The sequence below is a fragment of the Ursus maritimus genome, unplaced genomic scaffold (assembly GCF_017311325.1).
Source record: "Ursus maritimus isolate PB19 unplaced genomic scaffold, ASM1731132v1 scaffold_7, whole genome shotgun sequence".
NCBI classification, from domain to species: domain Eukaryota; kingdom Metazoa; phylum Chordata; class Mammalia; order Carnivora; family Ursidae; genus Ursus; species Ursus maritimus.
Window position 1 is genome coordinate 11,082,986 of NW_024426885.1, and position 21,004 is coordinate 11,103,989.

General features: G+C 45.1%; 1 pseudogene; it reads right to left on the bottom strand.

Moving 5' to 3' along the window:
- Window positions 1-8,756: 8,756 nt before the first annotated feature.
- On the bottom strand, window positions 8,757-8,848 carry LOC121101340 (annotated as a pseudogene).
- Window positions 8,849-21,004: the final 12,156 nt, after the last annotated feature.

A 21,004-nucleotide genomic window follows, 5' to 3' on the forward strand; every position in this document is an offset into this window, starting at 1 on the left:
CAGATGGCTCAGTTTCTTGGCAGGAATGATGGTACCAGGTGCCATGTGTGATCTTCAAATCCCGTCCAGATTAAAATATCCACTCACCTGCCTGACTCTCTAACAGGTAAGAGTGCCAAAGATCATGCTCATTTGCTTCTTCTCCAGAGGCTGGAGTGACCAAAAATGGGCAGATGGTACCTGAGAGCAGGACGAAGCCTCTAACCCATTCATAACATCTCTTCCTTTCTTCACTCTTTCATTACTCACTTATTTATCTATGAATTTGTTGAATACCTACACAGTGATATGCCATATACTAGGCACTGGGATACCATGGTGAACAGGCCCAGAGCTGACCTCTCACTTTGCTCTCCATTATCCCATCATATAGGCTCTGTGCTTATGCACCATGTTCCTGCCCCAGGACCCTTGTACTTACTGTTTCCTCTGCCTAAAATGATCTTCCCCTGACTCTTTGTAGAGCTTATGCCACCCCTATCCTTCTAGCCTCGGTTCACAAGTCACCTTTACAGAGGGGCCTCCCCTAATCAGTCTATCTAAGAGAAATCCCCCCTACCCGGCCTATGCTGCATGTATTTCCCTCATAGCTGATTTGAAATTATTCTGTTTTTTAAAGACAGTTCTTTGTCTTCTTCCCTGCTGGGTCCCCAGCGCTAGGCACACTGCCTGGCATATAATAAGACACAATAGAATTTATTTAGCACTTTCTATATACCAGTTGCCCTTTGAAGTGTTTCATGTGCAGTCTCCCAATTAACCATCCCCATACACTATGAAGTGGGTACTACTAGAGGCATAGAGAAGCTGCGTAACTTGGTCATACAGGGTGGTAAGGGACAAGGTTGATTTTTGACCCCAAGAAGTTCGATTCTAGTGTCTGTGCTCTTAACCCCTTCACTAGACTGGCCCTCGATTGGTCAAAACATCCCATTTTGAATGAATGAATGAAGGAAGGAAGGAAGGAAGGAAGGAAGGAATAAAAACGTAAGAATGAATGAATGAATCTAGGGTGAGATACGAACAGTAAACAAATCATATTTCACACCTACATAAACACAAAGAAACATAGGCTACGATGCGAGCATGTAATCGAGAGATCAAGCCTGGTTTAGAGAATCAAAGAGACCTGCCTGACCAATTCAGAGCATCAGAGAAATCTGCCTGAAGAAGCAGCACTTCCTGAAGCGACAGCGTGGACAGAGGACAGGAGTTAGAGGGAGAGGAGGGCCATTCACTCATCAGATAATGCGTTGGCAACCCTGGAAACAAGGCAGGCTGAACCCAGTGCCAGGCTTCAGGTTCAGAAGAACATCTCTTTGGGATGTTATGGACAAACAGGCCACATACCAAGGTAGGAGCAAAAATTAGTACATTTTCTCAAAGGCAATTTGCAGAACCCATGCTATCTAGAAACAACTTGCAAAATTTAAAATATACCCTCTTTTCAACCCAACGATTTCACTTTTAACTCTCTTTCTTGCCAATATACTTGCCCAGCTATAGAGAGGTTATGTGTATAAGAAAGGTAGCTATGCAAATCGCCCCAAACTGAATAATAAAAAACAAATATTTATCAATAGGGAAATGGGCTAAATACATTTTGGTACCACCATCTCGTGTGGAATAGTCTGGAACAATTTTTTTTAAATGATCTTAATGAAGATGCAATGGCATGTAAAGATCCACAAGACATAGTGCCAAGTGAAGAAAAAAAAAAGTCCATAACCCTTCACTGTGTCAGGAACGATCCTATTTATATATTTTTTAAAAAGAGAAACAGAAGCTATGCATATGTGCACACAATACACTCTATGTATACTCACAAATATACGTGCATGTTTTGAAATGTTTGGGATGTTCTGAAAGCACACTCAGCTCATTCTTATTCATGATATCTTGGGAGGAGGAGAAGTAGAAAGAAGATTCTGACCTATGAGGCTGAAAACCCCCCCAGCCACACAGCTCCATTGGGGCGTCTTCCTGGAGTTCCCAGCCTGCCCTGATTTGCTTCCTCATTCACTCGGTCAGTGGTTCTCCGATTCTGACTCTCGGCTTACTCCTCACTCGGCATTTGAGTTTCATCCAAGGTTCAGGACACCTGCCTGCATGTCCACCATTCGACCTTGGGCCTGCTTTCAACCAAACAATATACTCTGTTTTCCTTGTCCACAGGCTTCTTAACCCTCACCAGAAGTAAGGTAAAACGTCTTCCTCAATCCCTTGGTCTCGCAGCTGAAGAGAAACTCAGCATATCTGTAGACCAGATAAGGGCATGGTCATAGCGCTGCCTGGTGACAGGATTGCGGTCAAGCTTAATGCTGGAATTTCCCCTTACTCTGTGGCAAATGCTACATTGTCCACGTTTTTTTGGTTTTCTTTCCAGGATTCTAAAATAGATTAGCTCAACATATAAGAGGATAAATCATTTTTGGTTGGTGGAATGTGTAGAGGCATCCATAAAATAATGTTTTAATTCACAGGGTGCTTGGGCAAAGCCACGACTGCGTCTCAGATTCGCCCTTCCTTTGGTGTCCTGACCGGTGTCCTGACCCCTGGCCTCCTCACCTGTCCCAGCAGCATCCGTGACCTGCACCTGCTACTCTGTGCCCGGCCCACATGGTCAGCAAGGAGCAAGGAAGAGAGCACAAAGTGGGAGTGAGAAGAGAAGCGTTTCCCATTTCAGTTCCACAGGCTCCTCCAGGCCCATGAGAGCTGTAACCCACATTAAGGCCGGCAGGACGAAGCCAGTAAGACAGAGAACTCGCCTTCTTGGGGCACCCAGGTCACTTTAGGAGACTGACACATCATCTCAGTACTGTTTGGTGAGTGATGAAAATAGTCATAGGCATAGGGAAATAAATACAAAACTGAGGGGTCCTTGCTGAGCCAGAAGATTCTGGGCAGGCTCCCTGGAGGAGACAGACGATGAGGAAGGTATCGAGGCACAGGTGTGGATGCCAAGAGGAAAGCATGAGTCAATACATGGAGATTTGAAACCAGCAGACTGGCATTGCTCAAGCATGAGGGATGATGGATGTGGCCATGGGCAGAGATGGTACAGGAGAGGCAGGCGGGGCCCTGCACAGAGCCCCCGACCCCCAACTCACACCATTTCTAGAGCGTTCCAACATGCCAACTGGCATTTCAGCACCGACCCTCCAAAGTACTGAGTAGTATTTTAGTGTCCTCATCTTGTATTTAAATGTGTTGGGGGAGGGGGCGCCTGGGTGGCTCAGTCAGTTATGTGTCTGCCTTCAGCTCAGGTCATGATCTCAGGGTCCTGGGTCGAGCCCCACGTCAGGCTCTCGGCTCAGCAGGGAGCCTGCTTCTCCCTCTCCCTCTCTTGCTCCCCCTGCTTGTATACACTCTTTCTCTCTCTCAGTCTGTCAAATAAATAAATCAAATCTTAAAATAAACACATAAATAAATGTGTTGGGGGAGGCAGATGTCACATTTGTTAAATATTGGTTAAAACTGTATCTGAGCCCTGTCGACCTTCCTTTTTAAAATATAATGTTCTAGAAAGTTCTAGGTAAGGAGCACCAGGAAGGTTGCTCGTCAGGGGCAGCCTCGGGCATGCTGGCATGGCTTACAGTCAGAAGGAGGTAAATGCAGCACTTGGAGATGGGGCCCATCCTGGGATATGCCCTGAAGGGTTTCTCTTCCTTCTGCTGAATCCGGGTTTGGAACGCGGGAATGCAGAGGTGATTTGCTTCTCTCTTCAAATGAAGAGAATCCTCCATACTAGGATTTCGCAGGAGAGCCTGGGTATTGGCACAGCGGTGTTCTGACAGATACTGACATGACAGACGATGTTCCAACTTGCCGTGCTCATTCTAAGTCCAACGCAGCCAGATCTGAAAGCCAGACGATTCAGTGCCCTCCTGGCCTCAAACAGGCATGCTCAAAAACATTAGGTGTGGTTTTTTGATACAAAAAAAAAAAAAAAAAAAGAATAAAAAAGAATAATCTAGGGTTCTATGGCCCATAAAATTATTTACTTTGACTTGAGTTTTTTAAATTCAGGTTTATTAAGGTATAATCTACAGTCAGTAAAATGTACACTGTTTGGGGTGTGTGGTTCAGTGCGTTTGGAAGGCTTTGGAACCCCAGTGGAGATACAGAACGTTTTCATCACCCCAAAAAGTTCCCTCATGCTTTTTGTGGGTCACCTTCCTCCATCCCCAGTCTCTGGCAATCACCCACCCGATTTCTATCCCTGTGGTGGTATTGCCCCAATTCTTCAGAAATAATGTAAGAATCAAGTAAGAAATTTCAAGATATTACAGAAAAGTATGAGAGGAGAAATAAAGGGCCATTTAAGAAATCTTTTCCTCTTTTTTTTTGTGTGTGAAGGTACAGGGCTTGGGGGGAACGTGAAGGCCTATTTTTTTTGTCAGTTATTTTTGTTTTACTATGATTTGAAAATGTAATCTTACACTTTTGACTAAATGGAATTTATGGACATTTGCTCCATGACCTGTTACATGGTCAATTTCTATAAATGTGGAAAAACTACCTGACAATAAGGAGTAGTCTCCATCCGCTGATATGCCAATGCATATTAAATTATGATTATTAATCATCTTAATTACAATTTATTAATTCTATTTTTATTAACATTAACTAATTATAATTATATACTAATTATAAATTTCGGATCTTCTATCTTTTAATTTAATTTTTTTCATCATGATAAGTGTACTCTTTAATCCCCATCACCTATTTCCCCCATCCCCCCACCACCTCCCCTCTGGTAACCATTAGTTTGTTCTCATTAGTTAAGAGGCTGTTTCTTGGTTTGCCTCTCTCTCTGTCTCTTTTTTTCCTTTGCTCATTTGTTATATTTCTTAAATTCCATACATGAGTGAGATCATATGGTATTTATCTTTCTCTGATTGACTTATTTCACTTCTCATGATACTCTCTTGCTCTATCCATGTTTTCGCTAACGGCAAGATTTCATTCTTTTTATAGATGAATAATATTCTATCATATATATATATATATATATATATATCACCTCTTCTTTATCCATTCATTTATTGATGGACACTTGGGCTGCTTCCATACTTTGGCTATTGTAAATAACGCTGCAATAAACATAGGGGTGCATGTATCCCTTTGAATTAGTAAATACTCAGGAGTGAGATTACTGGATCATAGAGTAGTTCTATTTTTAATTTTTTAAGGAAACCCCATACTGTTTTTCACAGTGGCTGCACCAGTTTGCAGCCCACTAACAGTGTAAGGGGGTTCCTTTTTCTCCACATCCTCACCAACACTTTTTGTTTCTCGTGTTTTGGTTTTAGCCACTGTGACAGGTGTGAGGTGATATCTCCTTCTGGTTTTGACTTGCATTCCCCTGACGATGAGTGATGTTGAGCACCTTCTCATGTGTCTGTTGGCCGTCTGTTTGTTTTCTTTGAAGAAATGTCTGTTTATGTCTTCTGCCCATTTTTTAATTGGATTATTTGGGGGGCATTGAGTTGTATTTGTTCTTTATATATGTTGGATACTAACCCTTTTTTGGATATGTCATTTGTAAATATCTTCTCCCATTCAGTCGGTTGCTTTTTAGTTTTGTTGATTATTTCCTTTCTTAATTATAACTTTCAGATCTTTTAAATTCTTAAATATTTTTCTCTATATTTCCTAATCCTTAAACTAGGCTACTGTATCAAAAAGACTCCAAAATATACAATGACTCAAATACACAGAAGCTTATTTCTCACTCTCATAAAATGTACTGGTCACAAGATGATTCAAGGACCCCTCTCTTTCCACCTTAAGACTCCTCCATCTCCTAAGGCCTTGTCATTGTTTTGGGGGAGGTGGGGGCAGAGTGAGCTTAAAAGTCTTGGCCCAGAAATGTCTTATATCACATTGGCTAGAACAGTCACGTGGCCATATCTAGCTGCAAAGGGAGCTGGGAAATGTAGTCCAGTTGTGTACTTGGGAAGAAGAGAAGACCACAGATTCTGATGAGCAGTTAGCAATCCCAAACCCAATCTTCTGTGTTAGCAGGAATGAGTTAAAAATCTCTTTTATGATTCTGTATATTTCTCCCTGTAGTCACTACCCTTTATTCTTTACATAATTTGATGCTTAGTTATTTGGTACATGTGCTGGTTTCCTAGGGCTGGTATAACAAATGACCACAAACATAGTCGCTTACACAACACACACGTATTATCTTCATCACTCTGGAGGTTGGAAGACTCACCGGCTGGAATCAAGGAATCGGCAGGGCTGCATTTTTTCTGGAGGTGCTAGGGAGGAATCTGCTTCCTTGCCTTCCTGGCTCCAGAGGCTGCCCACATTCCTTGGCTTGCAGCCGTCTTCCGTCTTCAAAGCCAGAAACTTCACCATTCACATCATACCCCATTTTCTGACTCTGCTGCCTCCCTCTTCCACTTAGGAGGACTCTTGCGATTACACTGGGCCCACCAGGATAATCCAGGATAACCTCCCTATCTCAAGATCCTCAACTCAAACCCATCTCGACAGTCCCTTCTGTCATGGTCACATTTTTACAGGTGCCAGGAATGCACATCTGTGGGAGAACCATTATTCTGCCTGCCACAGAAACTGAAGATCTGGATGCGTGATCATCACAGTCTCACCGGGGATAATATCCTGTATAACAAAGTGCCACCTTCGCCTGATTTTAATCCTTGGCTTTGAAGTCACCCTCGTGTGACGTTAGGACCATTTGCTAATATTTGCTCCACATGTCTTCATCCAGCCCTTTGCTTTTAAACCTCATGGAATCGCCTGTTTTCGATGACTTTCATTCAAAATTTAAATTCTTAAAAAACTGAGAGGTTTTCTTCTTTTAGTCAATAAAAGCTCTTTCACAGTTGCTGGTATTATGTTTGCCTCCTTTTTGCTGACGTCTGTCACCACATACTTTGTTTCTTCAGCTCTTCTCAAAATGTGTTTTGGGGCTCCGTTATTGTCCCACTGGAATGCAGGCCCCAAAAGGCTGGGACCAGGCCTGGCGTGCTGACCACCAACAGTCCCGGACCCGGCACAGCACTAGCTACACAGCAGGTGCTCAGAGACATATGTCGATGAACGAACGCGGGGCCCTGGGCAAATGATTCGGGTCAGGTAACGGGGCCCTACCTTCTCCCCAGGATTGCCTTTGTGACTTTCCCATTTCTCTACGTACAGACCCATACGCCCAGAACCAAGTTTATAGCTTCATAGACTCAACACATCTTCGCCATTCTGTCATTGAAGACGTTCCTCCCGAGAAACCAGAGTGATGGCAAGCTGCTCCCCACCTCCTCGACCTAGCACTCCCCCAGGGCTGGGGATGCCTGTCCAGTCTGCCAAGATAGTTTTCACCTCCTCTAAACGACAGGACTAAAACGTTTTAGAGAATCTGAACGTTGCCACCTAAAAGCCCTTCCTCATGTAACTTTCTGGAGAAACTCAGAACCCAAACGTAACAACATTTTAAAGAGATTTGGCATTTCCTGCCACATGAGGATACATAAAGTGAATTAATTATTGAGCTATTTTCTGTAAAGCAGCCCAGAAATACCTTTGAGGCATTGTGTTTAATTCTGCTAAAGGATTAGCAGTCTGCCTAATTTCTCCCTTTCATATTTTACTAACTTTTTTCCTGCTATGTTTACTCCATTAAAGTCCGTAACAGCATAAAAGATGAAAGAATGCATTCAATTGTTTATAAAATGCTAATATCTCCAAGCCTGTGGTGGCTGTTCAAGGTGATTTCTCCTTTAATGAGGAAATGACTCGGTAAATTTCTGACTCCCAATGTAAACGGTTCCGTGTTCAGTTCACAGCCTCAATAATTTATCAAGAGTCGCTTTCATTGCAAACCTAAAAAACCTGCATTTCCTATATCGTTGGCAACAAGGAACCAATGTGGTGTACGTAAGTCAAGCATTTACTCCTCTCTGAGAAGCAGAGTGTAGTCATCGTGAGGTGGTAGAGACGGTGAGTTGGTAAAAATTCCATGTGCACAGAAGCTAAGAGGAAGCCGAAATGATAGAGTAGAAAGAAATTCATGGTAGCAAAAATAGGCAGAAGGCATTGTCACCAGGAGGACTGAGCCCCAGATGAGGGAGCAGTGAATGGCCTCTGAGTTGGGGAATGTAATAATGTGGCCTTGAGAATGATGAAAATGTCTTCCTGGTCCCCCTCTGAGGATTTATCTAATTGGGAAGTATACTTATAATCGTTCCCATTATTGGGAGCAACCTAAACATGTTCTGACAAGCAAAAGACCCACTCCAGTGCCGTTGGTTCCATGAGGAAAGCAGGGGGCAGGTATGGCTGGCTCAGGGCAAACGCACCAGCACTGGGGAGAAGAACAACTCACATGGCACGTGCAGCCAAGGGAAAGTCTGTCTCTGGGGGTAGAGAAAAGCATATTTCAATGGTCATTGATGAGGGAACGGAAGGCAAGCTGAGGACAAAGCAGAAACTGACACCCTGAAAACACCCCAATGTATGCAACATTCCTCGGCAGTCCTGGCTGCCCTAAAACTAAGGAAAGGAAAAAATGAATGGTTAACTGACAGAGACCACAATCCTGCGAGACCTGAGTCTCCCTCAGTTTACACATGTCCTAGTGATTTACAAGGAAGAAGTTTCTTATCAATAACCTAACTTCCAGAGACCCATAATTCAGTTTCCTAAAGCCCTAACATTACCATCCCCTCCATAAAATTGAGGGAAGCTGAGGCAGAAGGAAATGTAAATAAAACGGAATTTCTTTTGGACCTGCAGCTCATTGATAAGGACACGTGATAGGAGGAAAATACTGTAAACAAACTATAGAAATGATCCCTGAAAGTATAGTCTTAGGGGGGTGGGGGAATGGGATAGGCTGGTATTAAGGAGGACACGTATTGCATGGAGCACTGGGTGTTATACACAAGTAATGAATCATGGAACTTTACATCAAAAAGTTGGGATGTACTGTATGGTGACTAACATAACATAATAAAAAATTATTATAAAAAAAATACTGTAAACAGCCTTGGCTTGAAAATAGCAAGGTCTCCAATATCCAGCGAGTCTTCTTTGACATATGAAAGTGCTTTCTCAGCCTCCCCTTTCCCTTACCTCCCCTAACCCCATGGTATATAATCAGCCACCCCTCACAACCCAGGGCAGCAGCTCTTTCTGCCCAGGGGTCCTGTCCCCGTGCTTTAATAAACCACCAATTTTGCACCAAAGGCGTCTCAAGAATTCTTTCTTGGTCGTCGGCTCCAGACTCCACCCCACTGAACCTCACCGATATCCCACAACTTCATCAGTCACGATGGGAAACAGTCTTCATCAAGCGTTCAACAAGTAGTGTCAGGCACGGGATGGGCAGGGACACTTGTAGGCACGCAGACTTTGCAAAGGCACAGCCCCACCTCCGGGTGCTGCTGGGAGTAGAGAAGTGACCAACACAGACTCCTGGCCCTCATAGAGCTTACGTTCTAGGGGACGTCACAGGGAGTAAACAACTAAACAAGCAAACCACAAATGGTACTGATCAGATTGTGCTCAGTCCTGGGGAGAAAAGCACAACACCGAGATTCACGGAGGGTCTGCTCCTTCCCTGCTGTTGCTGTAACTGATGAGGAGAACAAAGGCAAGAGAAATGTAGCCAAAATTAAATTTCCTTACAGCTTGCAGCCCCCTGATAGATACCTGAAACCTGCACAGCACGGCATTCCTCAAGGAACTCACGGCTGCCTTCACACCTTCATTTTTATGTTTTATTAAAGACGAAGAGTAATCTTACCTTAACAGCAGCTAGCCCCCAAGGTCCTGAAAGCCTTGCTTACAAATTCCTTAGAGACTTAACACTATCCCTAACCCCCACTAATTAAAAAGTATATAATCAGTCACTCCTCACAATCCCAGTGCAGCTCTTTCTGCCCCCAGGTCCTATTGCTGTGCTATAATAAATTCACCTTCTTTTTTTTAAAGATTTTATTTTTTTATTCGACAGAGATAGAGATAGCCAGCGAGAGAGGGAACACAAGCAGGGGGAGTGGGAGAGGAAGAAGCAGGCTCATAGCGAAGGAGCCTGATGTGGGGCTCGATCCCACAACGCCGGGATCACGCCCTGAGCCGAAGGCAGACGCTTAACCGCTGTGCCACCCAGGCGCCCCATAAATTCACCTTTTTGCACCAAAAACATCTCAAGAATTCTTTCCTGGCTGTTCGCTCTCAGACCTGAACTTCAAATCCATCATAACAAATGACAAATTTGTGACTTACATAAACACAAAATATTTGCTCACTTTCGGGGGGCAGAAGCCCTAAAATCAAAGGGCTGGGCTGTCTTCCTTCCGGAGGCTCTGGGGAAGAATCCATTTCCTTGGTTCCTGATCCCGTTCTCTGCAACATGACGTCTTCGTCTCTCCTCTCTTCTGGCTCCTTCTCCCACTCCCTCACTCCATTGCCTTTTCTCACTCTGATCTTTCCGCCTCTCTCTTATAAGGATTCCATAGTGGTTACACTGGCCCCCCCAAACAATTCAGGACAATATCTCCACCTCGAGATCCTTAATTTAATTACAAAACTCTCCTTTTGCCATGTGAGGTCGATATTCACAAGGTCTGGGGATTAGGATGTTCCATCTTTAGGGGACCATTGTTCCTTCTATCACAAAAAAATTAACTTTCTGAGGGTCTGAGGCAGGAGGGAGCTTGGCATGTTCCAGAGCAAAGACCCGTGGGAACAGAGCTTGGCTGAGGGGGGCCAGGAAATGAGATGGAGCAGGGGAGGTGGAGGGGCTGTGGTGAGCTGCTTGGATTTTACTCGACATTTGATGGGCAACTATCCAAGGATTTTAAGCAGAGGAGTTCCATGATTTGATTTTTGCACTTGAAAGATCAAGATCCTCCGGCTTTTCTGTGTAGAAAAACCACATGAGGCAACAGCTGAAAGAGAGAAAGAAGGAGAGAGGCTTCCACGATATTACAGGTGCAAGGCGAGGGTGGCTTAGACCAGGGTGCTGCTGGTGAAGGGGGTAAGGACCCGGTAGATTAGGGATGCAGCTTGAAGACTAAGAAGACCCTGAGCAAAGGTTCAGGGGCCAGCAGCTTACGAGGGAGGTGGATCCCAAGAAGCGGAGTGAGGGCGTGGGAAAGAGACAGGGAAGGGAAGAAAGTCAACAGAGGGAGCGTGCATTAGCTCTGTGGACACGGGGGCTCCAACCAGCGGGGCCCGCTGAGAATCAGAAGTGTTCCATGGAGGGTGAGTACGCTCTACTCACTCCCATCCCCTATTGCCTGAGGGCTCCTCGGCTCTTCCAGATGCCCCCACACCCATGACCACAGAACCCCCTTGGGCAGAGAACCAGGAGGATGTTGGCCTGAAAGAGAACACTCCCCAGTGGCCTCCAGGGTGGGTACAGAGAAGGGTGGGACACCCATGCCCTGGATACTCTCAGATCTTTGCATCTTCCAGAAGGGATGGGGCTGGTGCCCCCGAGGGGAGTGGCTGCCTTAGAGAGTAACCCAGATAGTGCCATTGTGACCGAGGAGGGAGGAAAGAGAGCAGAGGAGTCAGATTGGTAGATTGAGGGAGGTGAGTGGTTCCTGTCTATGTTCTCAGTGAAAGAACAGAAGTCATCAGCTAAGGAAGCGGACAGAGGGAGATGTTGGTGCTCTGAGGAGAGCGCGGGTATCACCTTGTCGTGGACAATCGTGGGAAGGTGGGTTCACGGAGAAAACACAGCACGGGGTAGAGCCGGGCCAAGTGCCCATGTCGGGACCAGAGACCGCCATCCAAGTTGGGTATCTCCTCCCAGCCCCGCTCAGGGGCTTGGGTGTCAGCAGACAGGCGATCTGGTGTAACCAGGGCTAGGATAGGGCAGGGGTGAGTGAAGCCGAGCCGAGCGGGGACCGGGAGGGTAAAGCATATGCTTCGGCATTAGCAGGAACCCAGGCTTGGTGCGGCCTGAAATGCAAACACTTTTGGGTTCCCTCTTTAAGAAAAGCTTACAATATCACAAAAATAAAATTAAAAACAAAAGTGAATATTTTTTAAGAATGAGAAAATAAATCATAATTTTAACATCACAAAATCCAGAAAAGTGATTTGTTATTAATTAGCTGCCTGATACAACCTTGTATTACTTTCTTTCCTGCCCCCCCCTTTTTTTTTGCCTATTCATGTGACAGTAATTTTGTGTTATTATCTATACAGAGACTAAAAAGATAATTCCGCCTTTCCTCTACAAGGCTGATTTGTACTTGGTTTTTTTTTATCTTATTGACAGTTGAGGAAATAAAATGTGTAACTTCACAGATATACTTACTTTTGCAATACTTCACAGAGCTCCAGATGAGTTAATGTGGAAAATCAGGTGAACATTTTGTCTTGATCCACCAGCCCACCGACCTGCCTCTCCATCTATCCATCCCACATCCATCTGTCTGGCCATCCATCTGTCTACTCACCCACAAATCCAGCCACCCCTCATGCACCCAGCTGCCCACCCTGCCCTTGTCCATCTGTCTGTCTACCCATCTGCCTACTACTCACCCATTTACTACCCCTCCATTTATTTTATTTTTTAAAACATTTTTTTAAAAAGATTTACTTATTTATTTGAGAGAGAGAAAGCAGGGGGAGGGAGAGGGAGAATCTCAAGCAGACTCCCCACTGAGCACGGGGCCCAACACAGGCTCCATCTCAGAATGCTGAGGACATGCCCTAAGCCTGAGATCAGACCCAAGCCAATACCAAGAGTCGGACATTCAACCGACTGAGGCACCCAGGGGCCCCTACCTCTCCATTTTTTTTTTTTTAAGATTTTATTTATTTATTTGACAGAGATAGAGACAGCCAGAGAGAGAGGAAACACAAGCAGGGGGAGTGGGAGAGGAAGAAGCAGGCTCATAGCAGAGGAGCCTGATGTGGGGCTCAATCCCGTAACGCCGGGATCACGCCCTGAGCCAAAGGCAGACGCTTAACCGCTGTGCCACCCAGGCGCCCCCTACCTCTCCATTTAAATCCTCACTAGGCATCTGACAAACATAAGACATGAAGCTCAGTGTTTCATTTAGACAACCGGAGCCTTTTCAAACTTTTTCATTCTCATTTGCCTTTTTTCCATTTCTCTTCATCAGGATGTATTTTATGCATGTAAATCCCTTGTCTCATTTATAATCTCATCTTCAAGACCACAGTTCAAGCCATTCCTCTCCCCACAGAGGCCCCTTCTCCTCCATGCTATTTGCCTTGCTTGAGCATGACTAATTAACTTCTCTCATCAGAATAAGCCTCCTCCCTACACTGTCCATGTTGGGCAAGGGGGCACCACAAGCACCGCAGTCTCATTTTCTAAAATTTAATAAAGAAACAATAGCTTGGGATTTATAATTTTTCCAGCAGTGGAGACATTTGCCTGGGGAGAGATGGATAAATAAAATCCGGGTCAGTAGCTAATAGAAAGAAAAAACAAATGCATAAAGGACAGAATTATTGGAAATGTGCGCTGAGCCTATGCTGACTTCAGAACAGAGTTTAGAGAAAGGATAATCATAGCTGACATTTATGAAGTTCTTACTAAGTGCCAGGTTCTTCACATGAATTACTTAATTTAACTGAATTATCGTTGCACTAAACGATAAATTTAGCTGTTACCCCATTTTGAAGATGGGGGAACTGAGGCATCGCTCAGTGTGGGAGCCAGGCTTAGGCAGTGCAGCTGGCATCGGCGGCTGGCAGCCAGGCTCCGGAGCCCAGGCTCTAACCCCACCCTCCTAGCCTTTCATATGTGGAGGAACCCGGAGAGGTAAGGCATAAGTGGAGACCCGATGACCCATGGACACAGCAAAGCCTGGGAGTCAAGGGCTCCAGCAGCTAGTCTCCTTCCAGTCATTAGCTTGTTGTGTGACCTTGGATAAGTCACTTTCCCCTCTGGTCCTCATAAAATGAGAAGACTGGGTTGATGGTCGCCCATGTCTGTTCCCACCTCAAAGCCTGGGCTGTCTATATCGCTGTCTATGGCATTCATTTATGGCATTAAGCCAAAGTTGCTGTAGTTATTCAAACAACCAGAATTAACCAGAGCAAGGACTGCAAGTAGAAATATCAATATATCAGCCATGAAACACAATCTGGGCAATTCTGTGCTTAGAGAGAGTACCAGGGAAGATCCCAGCAATTGGAAACCGTGGCCCACAGCCCCTTGATACCATCACCTGGAGTTTCTGCACGCCCTGCGGCATCCTTCACATCCACCGGCTTACATGGAGTCGGGTAACAAGCACCCAGCACAGGCAAGACCAGAGTCATGGACTTCTCCACCCAACAAACACACGCTCTTTACCTACCGCACACCCAGTAGGGACCACGTTGCCGGAGACGCCAGGTGATCAGAGCAGAGACAGGAAGCAGACACCCAGACGCCCAGTTTAGAGAACCACAAGGCACCCTATATGGGATTGTGCGCCAAAGGTTTTGAGGGCACGGACTAGGAGCCCTTAATCCATGATTTCCCGGTCCTACTGGCTTCTTTCAGTTCCTCAAATTTGCCCTGCTCCTTCCTTTGGCCTTCCCAGCTTCCAAAATGCCCTTCCCCTGCTCTAGGGTCACCTGGCTCCTGCCCATCCTCCAAGGGTCAGATGACAGGTCACCTCCGGAAAGAGGGCTCCTCTCAACTTCCTTACCTGAGAGTTCCTCTGTCTTGTTCCATCTTAGTGTCTGATTATCTTTATAGAACCTAACACCGTTTAAATAATTGAGTTTGCTTATTTACTTATTTTTTTAATGTGGTGTCCTCACTAAACTCAAAGTTCCAGGAAGAAATGTGAAAGGGCTGCTATGTCTACCATGATACCCCAGTGCCCTAGCAAGTGCCCGTGATGTCATTTCAAATGTTTCTTGAATGAATAGATGTCTGGGGCGGGGGGGCAGTGGAGGGAACAGGTCCCCAGGTATGCAAAGTTAGGACAGAGCTGTTCAGGAGACCAGCAGGTGCAAAGGCACCCAGGTAGGATCAAGAAGGGCGATCCCAGGACTCTGCCTGATGGAGAATGAAAGACTGCTCTTGCCTCAAGCCTGTGGATCTAAACCTTGGAAGTGTCTGCTCTTCTATCTTTCTTCTTTGGGAAAATGTTGAAACAGTGAGCAGACTGAACTGCTCAGTCTAAAATAAAACAAGGCTAATAAAAACAGGAACCTGATGCAAATTATAGCTTATCAGATGCAGAAGGTCGGGGGAACCTCATGGTTGATGAAACTGCACGTGAAAATGAATCATGATTTGTCTCCAGATTATTCTACTAAAAAAAGGATATACTATATATGTCTTGGTATAATTCCTAAAAGAACTGGCAATCATTATCACGTTAGTCTAATTTATACTTGCTAATAGGCCCATTGTGTCATTCTCACCCCAGATGAGATCAACTGCAGACAGCAGGCTAGGCGTGGTTAGCAGAAGCATCTGTCTGTCCTCCCATCCACCCCAGTCGTCAAGCACCTTCTTCCCATCTCATCCTGACTTCACTCCTAAGATTGGGACGACGGAAGTCTGAGCCTGCCCTTGGGACTTCCTCAGAGTCTCAGCCTCACACAAATTTGGTTTTGTCACCTTCCAGGCTCCCCCCAAATGCAGATCCTAGTCCGTTCCCTCTGTGTTCCATATTCCCACAGAAAGTACGCTCAGGCTTCTGGTTGTGAGAGAGAGAGAGAGAGAGAGGCGATGAACCAATGCTAAATGACAAGGATGCCATGTTACGTCCAGCTTAATTCCAGACCTGCCCATCACAGGGCTGGTGGCACAGTGCCTACCCCAGAGGGATTAATGATGATTAGACACCCTCCTTGTGGAGTGGAATTGGAGAAGTGGTAATTACTTGGTGTTTATGCCTTCTCACATGAAACGAATGAGCACAGCCTTCTTTGCAGAAAAGCGTTAGCCACAACCTAGGATTTCAGCAGCTGTCAGCTCTGTTATTGACCAACCCCATGGAAGCAGCCACCGCAGCCCGGCTGGAGACTACAGTGGGATCTCGCTGGAACTAACTGGATGGTGAGATTGTTCAGGGAAGCCATCACATCATATCCCAGAGATTTCTTTATCATAAAACAGAGGCCAAATTATGCTGTGAAATGCCCTCGATTGGGTACAATGAAGAGTTTCTGTTGAAGCAATAAAATGTTTTCCTTGCCTTGCTAAACCCAGCTTTGGAATCCACAGCTGAAAAACAGGATTCTTGTCCCACTGATTACACTTTGATTTTTTCAACTAGCAATGCTCCTCCAAAGGGAAGCTACGCTTTTGAATCAACCAGAAACTTCTCAGTGAGGAGGTATTTCATTAACACCTGTCCCTGTGGTTTTGAAGTGGCATCTGTCTCATGTCTCTTGGGGCCACTTGACAGAGGGAAAATGCTCTAAAGTTCCTGGGGACAGCCACTCTGCAGCTATTCGACACAAGTGACAACCATGTTCCTTGAATTCTAGGAAAATGTGGGACTTCTTTCCTGCTCGCGTGTGAGATGCTTTACTAAACACCACGTTGGACCAATAGCTCAGGCCCAAGGAATTTGTTTTCCACCAAGAAGGCAGTTAGGGGACAGCAAGGCCCTGCTCTGTTGTCACACTGTCACAGATTAGATGGAATAATGACTCCACTTCACAGTGATACTCATGCAAACAGCTCCACGGAGTCTCTAGAAAGTGCAAAACCCATCTAGGAGCGTGGACGCTTCCTCCGGGAACGACTCTGCTAACATCAGTGAGTTGCAGGCATTAAGTATATAGCAGGTTATTGCACAAAGACGTAACTGGTTGGCTGTCCCTTACTCTCCTGGGCAAGTACTTCAGTTTCTATTACCCAAACAACCACATAAAACAAAGGTGAAGAGTTCTATAATTTGGCTTATAAAAATGAACTAGACCGGGTCTTCTATAAACTGGAGCCCCAGGCTAACAGGCTCTGCTCATTCCAGGACGGAAAGGCAGTGGTCAGCCTGTCCTGTGTCACACCGTCCTGGGGAGGTGCAGGGGTGCACTAATCCAGCTCTGCGGGCTTGTTTTCCACCCTGGGCTTGGGAGTGCTCCGCAGAGGACTGGCCTGCAATCTGGAGAAGGTGAATACAGGGGAACTTCCAGGCACCCCCTCCTCCCATGTTATGTTACGGTTATTTGAATAAAGACAATGCATGTGCCTGGAGGGAAAAGATCTCAGACTCCTGCAGGGAAAGCTTTTCAATAAAAAAGGACTACCCGCTCTCCCTGCTACTTTCAGTTCTCTGCAAAGATAAACACCATCAACTTTTCTTGCATATCCTTGGTAAAAATATTACATAACTGCATCTATTTGCATATGCTTTTAAAATATTCAATTAGAGTTAGGTTCTTTATATAGGCTGTTCTTGATTTTTCCCTTAATATGTGTTAATGATCATTTCATTTCACAGAGATCTCTATTTCTTATTATATCATATTTCTTTTTTATTGTGATAAAATATACATAAAATTTACCCTTTTAAGTGTACCGTCTAGTGGCATTAAGTACATTCGAACTGTCGGATGCATAACCATAGGCAGTATCACCACTCTCCATTCCCAGAACTTTTCATCATGCCAGACTGAAACTCCATCCTCATTAAATACTAGCTCCTCCTTCTCCCTCCCACCAGCCCACGGTCGCCTCCATTCTAGCTCCTGTCTCAATGAATTTGTCTATTTCAGGTACCTCATCCATGGGGATTTGATACAATATTGATCCCTTTGTATCTTACTTATTTCACTTAACATAATGTTTTCAAAGCTCATCCCTGTTGTAGCCATTCCTTTTATGGCTGAATAATATTCCACTGTGTGGATATATTCATCTCTCAATAGACACTTGGGTTGTTTCCATCTTTTGATTATTAGTACACAAGACTGTTGAGTCCCTGCTTTAAATTTTTGAGGTATATGGTTAGAAGTAGAAGTGCTGGATCATATGGTGATTTAACGTTTAATTTTTTGAGGAACCACCAGGCCATTTTCCGCAGCAGCTGCACAATTTTACATTTCCACCAGAAATGTACAAGGGATCCAATTTCCCCATATCCTTACTATACCTGCCATTTTCCCTCTTGTTTTAAGTCATTGCCGTCCTAATGCGTATGAAGTGGTAGCTCATACGGTTTTGATCTGCACTTCCCTAGTGATTAGTGATATTGAGTATCCATTCATGTGTGTATTGGGCATCCGTATATCTTTGGAGGACTGTCTATTCAAGTCCTTGGCCCATTTTTTAAATTGGGTTGTTTGTTCTTTTTTGTTGTTGAGTGGTATCTATTTTTAAATAAATTTTTAGTTTAAGTATTATGTATATCAAGTACCAAAATCATGAGTGTAGAGCTTGATGAATTTTCAAAGTGAACACATTCAAGTAATCACCACCTATGCCAAGAAACAGACTCCGCCATGTCTCATCCCAGTCATTACTTACCCCAACAAAGGTCACACACCCCCCCCCCAGACTTCTAACACTCGTTTAGTTTTACGGGATTTTGAACTTCAGACACCTGGAATCATGTAGGGCTGCATTCTCTTTTATGCCTGGCTGCTTTAATTCAATGTTATGCTTGCAAGATTTACCTATGTTGTTGAGTAGAGAAGCAGTTTGTTTTCATTGCTGTGTAGTATTCCAATAATATGACTATTCCACAGTTTATTGACCCAGTCTACAGTTTTGGGATATTTGCATTGTTTTCAGTTTGGGCTATTACAGATGGAGCTGTTGGGAAGATTCTTAATGTCTTTTGTTGATTATATGATGCAAGATGGTGGGGAATACACACAGGAGAAGACCTGGGGGTTATACTGATATGCATTTGTTCATTCTTAGTAGATGCTCACAAACAGTTTCCAAGTTATAGAATTGTGTTCTCAACTCAAATAAAGTTATTTTATTTTAAAATACGAAAAAGTGATTGTACCAAGTTATACTCCACCCAGCAGTAGTTACCCCAGAATAGTCTCCCAATTAATTTTAGTAATTCATTCTACGGATGTACATAATATAATTATCCAGTTTCCTACTGAACAACACTTACGTTGTGTATGAGTTCTCCAGAGAAACAGAACCAATAAGATATATACAGATATACAGAAAGTGATTTATTATGAGGATTTGGTTCATGCAATTATGGTGACTGGGACATCCCACCATCTCCTGTTGATAAGCCGGATGGCCCAGGAAAGCTGGTGGTGTGTTTTCAACTTAAATCTGAAGGCCTGCGAACCAGGAGAGTCAATGGCAGGAGTCCCGCTCTGAGTCTGAAGGCCCAACAACCAGGACTGCCAGTGTCTGAGGGCAGGAGACGGATGGCCCAAGTTAAGAGGAGAGCAAATCCATCTTTCTTCCACCTTGTGGTTCTACTCAGGCTCTCAGTAGGTTGGATGCTGTCCATCCACGTTGATGAGATCCGTCTTCATTCAGTCTGCCAATTCAAATGCTATTCTTTTCGGGAAACACCCTCACAGACACACCCAGAAATAATATTTTACCAGCTATCTGGGCATGCCTTAGTCTAGTCGTGTTGACCCATACAATCAGCCATCACAAGTTTGTTTCCAGCTATTTTTTTTCTATTTTTTCCATTATAAACAGCGCTACCGGGAGCATCCTTACCCATACAAGTTTCTGCAAGCACGCTCATAGGGTAGACTCGTACCAGTGCAGGAACTTACGCACGCTGTATAGGACCCTGTCTACGCATTAAACATTTTGAGAGACATGATCTGCCTGAGAGGCTGCAAACTTTTCCACTCCCATCAACATTCGGAGATTGACTGCCACACACCACCTCCCTCCCCTGTCCCCAACACCTAATTTAATTTCTTTCCAATTCAATGCATGAACAATGGCCTCTTTGTTGCTCTGATTTGCATTCTTTAATTATGGAGTGAGGTTCTCACTTTCATTTTTAAACTGTCACTGAGTCAGTGACAGGAGGCAGCGGCTTAAACCCAGAGGCGCCAGCAGCCTCCCCATGTAAGGCACAGGGCGAATCCGACTCCAGGTTAGCTGTCAGAGGGACCAGCCCTCAGGCTAGAGTGTCTCAGAGGCATCCAGAGCATGTCAGCACTTCTGCCCCTTCTGCCCCTGCCCTTATAATGCTTCTTCACTCCAGGAGTGAGTTGGGGTTTCAGGGGAGCACAGGGCAGCCTCCCGCTCGGCTGCACCCCCTCTCCCAGCCTCGCTCCTGAAGGTGCTTCGAGGCATCTGCTGAGGCAGAAGGGGATCAGTCTCCACCGCCTTCCAGAACACGCTCCCGAGGACTTGCCTGAGCTGCTGAAGGTCCTCACCGCGTCCTCGGACCAAGAAAGTTCGAGCTTTGAATTCTGGCTCCGGTCGGGCACCGCACCTCCGTGCGATGCTGAGGCTGAGGCCCAGACCCGCTGGTTTTCAGGAAGTACTGGTGGTGGTTACAGTGGTTCCCTCTGGCTGCCATGACACGCCACCTCACCTGGGGGGCTTAAAACTCCGCAAACCTACCCTCTCACAGTTCTGGAGGCCAGAAGTCCGGAAGCAAGGTGTCGGCAGCAATGCTCAAGGGAGAATTTGTTCCATGCCTTTCTAGTAGCTTCTCTGTCACCAGTGCTCGTTGGCGCTCCTTGGTTTGCCGTTGCATAGCAACACTCCTGGCCTCCATGGTTGTCACATGGTGCCCTCCCTGTGTGTGACTGTGTCTAAATCTCCCTCTTCTTATGCAGACCCCAGTCACATCAGATTAGGACTCATTCTAATGGTCTCATCTTACCTTGATCACATCTGCAAAGACTCTATTTCCAAATAAGATCACAATGGCAGGTACAGGGTGTTAGGGTGTTTGGGGAAACACAATACAGCCCATAATAGCGACCTAAATCTGGAAACTTGCCTCTAACATCTCACCTTTCCAGCCCATTCTTCCCCTTGCCACCTGAGTTATTTTTCTAAATTAGAGGCACTGTCCTCCCACTCCCTTTCCTCAGGGACCTGTCACAGCTG